The sequence below is a fragment of the Malurus melanocephalus genome, unplaced genomic scaffold, assembly GCF_030028575.1.
Source record: "Malurus melanocephalus ecotype Western Australia unplaced genomic scaffold, MMel_1.1 scaffold_3, whole genome shotgun sequence".
NCBI lineage: Eukaryota > Metazoa > Chordata > Aves > Passeriformes > Maluridae > Malurus > Malurus melanocephalus.
This window is the reverse complement of record NW_026623235.1, coordinates 2,622,202-2,625,129: the sequence shown is the minus strand read 5'-3', so window position 1 is coordinate 2,625,129 and position 2,928 is coordinate 2,622,202. Positions and strand designations below refer to the sequence as shown.

At 43.9% G+C, this 2,928-nt stretch overlaps 1 non-coding gene across 1 annotated transcript; it reads right to left on the bottom strand.

Moving 5' to 3' along the window:
- Positions 1–465: 465 nt before the first annotated feature.
- Positions 466–572, bottom strand: LOC130575025 (U6 spliceosomal RNA). The gene has a single exon (XR_008965513.1). It is a non-coding gene; the product is annotated as a U6 spliceosomal RNA (small nuclear RNA).
- Positions 573–2,928: the final 2,356 nt, after the last annotated feature.

The following is a 2,928-nucleotide window of genomic DNA, read 5'->3' as shown; positions in this document are numbered from 1 at the left end:
AYRCCCAGTCCTTTCTTGAACAYTTCCARGGATGGTGACTCCACCAYCTCCCTRRGCAGCCCTTTCAGTGAAGACAYTYTTCCTGATGTCCAGCCTGAACATTCCCTGGTGCAGCCTGAGGCCAYGTCCTCTTGTCCAGTCACTGCTGCCTGGGAGAGGAGCCCAACCCCCACCKGGCTACAGYCTCCTCTCCAGWGCTGTGGACAGTGAAAAAGCCTCCCCTGAGTCTCCTTTTCTCCAGACTAAACCCCTCCAGCTCCCTCAGCTGYTCCTCATCTGACTTRTGCTCCAGAGGCTTCACCAGCTCTGGGGTTCTTGGGAACAAAACTCTTCTCTGCCTTGTTCCAGCWCCACAATGTCCTTCTTGTAGTGAGGGACCCAAAACTGGACACAGGGCTCAAGCTGTGGGCTCACCACTGCCCAGTACAGAGGGACAATCACTTTCCCAGTCCTGCTGGGCTCRAAAATATTTTGCAGCTCTTCATGAATCTGCGTGTGATCCTTTCCCAGGAGCCAYACTAATCTTGTCTGTCTTGTTCCAATTTTAGTGTATGTACCAAAGTGAAATATGCAATAGTGTCAATACTTTCAATGTCATGKAGAGTTTTAGCATGGAGATACTGGCCATTGCAAATAACTATTAAATAGGATTGCCACATACATATTTGCAACACGTTCCTATATGCTTTTACTGATTTCAGTCTTTTTTTTCCTTGAGAAACWCCAAATATTGTCTGAACAGGCAAAGAAACACAAAGTTAATCAGACTAAAATTATTAGACCTACAAGGCTATTTGAGTTTTGCTAAGACATTAGAAATCAGCTCTATTTTTTTTCCCGCTTAGATCTTGAACAAAGGAAGAGAACCCACCCAAGCAGCAAGGGGTGATTCATGGATTCTGAAACCAGAAAGAACCACTGGTTAATCTCCACCCACAGGACCTGTATTGTTTGTTTCCCCAAAAGGTCCTCAGAGAGGGGAAAGCCATGGCCAAGTGGTGTCTCAGCCCTCCAGCCCATTCCAGCTGGTGCAGGGAGAGGAGCTGAGTGTGGGAAGGGTGCTGGATGTGAGCAGGAATGGTCAGACACTGCAGGATGGGGAATGGGTCTGAGAGAATGGAAAGGAATGGACACCAGGACCCACATTTTACCAGGACCCACTCAGCAGTGGCCACTCCCTTCTCACTGCCCCCAAATTCCCCTCTTCACAGCTCCTCTGGCCCCTCAAACCTCCCTGCAAGATACAAATAATCCCCTCAGCTCCATTCCTCTTCACTCACTTCTCCAAGGCTTACTCTGGCACCACCTTGACACCCATACAAACTTTGCCTAATGTCAAAGATTAGGTTTCTCCTCTGCATCCATTTTGGATGAGTTTTTCATGTTTCCAAAGTTGCACAAGTGCTTTTTCCTGGGGGCATGGGCTGGCAACTCCTCTCTSCAAAAGGCTTTTGCTCCCTGCTCCCGGCATTTCAGTGTGTTCAAACTCCTGCTGAATTCAGGTCACCTACCCAGGAGGTTCTGCACACTCYGACTTGTGATTGCTTTCCACAGCATCAGCTTCATGTCCTCTTTGAACTGCACCCAGCWTTATTTCCAAACAAGGGTTACAATGGTTTAGGACCAAGAGTCTTGCAGTGTTTTGCAGTAATGGCCTGATAATTAATGCCTTTCCATCAATGCATACATATTGAGTGCTATCAGTCAAGTGGCTTTTAAATAATGTAATCTGTGCTCTATTAATTACATATAATGYAGGATTTTAAAGCACAATGTCATGTGCAGTATGTCAAATGCCYCAGTGAAATTTAATTACACTGTAACAATACAGTTACCTTTGTCAACCAGACCTATAATCTTATAAAAGAAAAACCTTAAGAAGATAATTTGACAAGAACTRCTTTCTCTGAAACTAGGTTGAATGATATAGCTTTATTTTTAGCACATAATTCCCTGTTGATAGGGTGCTAACTTTGTCCAGCTTTCTATCTTTTTTCCCTAAAATTAGCATCAGAAAAACTGATATATCATTTCCTGGGCCATTTTCTTTAAATGCTAYGATTGCTTTGGCAAGTCAGCAATTCCTTGAAATATCCTTTCTTTCTCAAGATTAGTAAAGAAAATTGACTCTAATGGTCCAGAGACCTTTTGACTAATTCACTTAAACTTCTTAGGTAAGAAAGAGATTTTAAATATTTTGTTTCAGCAGAAGATATGAACTATTCAGATGCACTAATTGGTTGGTTTAATTCCCTTTAATCTTGTATTCCAGTTACTATTTAGGGTTTTTGGATTTTTTTAAAGAAATCTGCTGGCTGATATTGCCATTCATTTATTTCTGAAAGGAAGAAATGCAGATATCAAGACCCCAGTGGGACCTCAAGGCAGATAAGTGGCTGATACTCAGCTCTTGCTCTGACCTAAGGCTGGGAGTGCTGGTTCATCTCACACCGAGCCCATGAGGCAGCTGGATGCCTTTATCTTTGGTAAGCATACCAGGAAATTCTGCAGGGAGTGGTTAATTGATAAGAATGATGAATTTACATTTATGCTGGTTCTTTGTCAGCCCCTTACACCAGAAATATTTTGCTGTCTACCTTCTCCTCATCGTTACAACCTKTCATGGCACTTAGCAAAACACATCRTACCAAGGAACTCCTCTTTTCCTTCCCAACAGGGCTGTGACTTCACGCAGTTGGAGAAGTTGAAGCAAGAACTGAGGCTCTTCCCACAGCAAGGTTTGTCTGTAGGGTGATGCACCTGGAAAATRTTCTGCCTGTGGTAAGCATCAAAGTGCCCTGGATAACTCTCTGCCCCAGACAACCCCACAGCTCCTCTYGTACCTCGTGGCTTACCAAGCATGGCAACAGATGTGGGCGACTTGTTGCTTTGTAGTTTGTTTGTTTGTTTGTTTGTGTGTTTTCATCT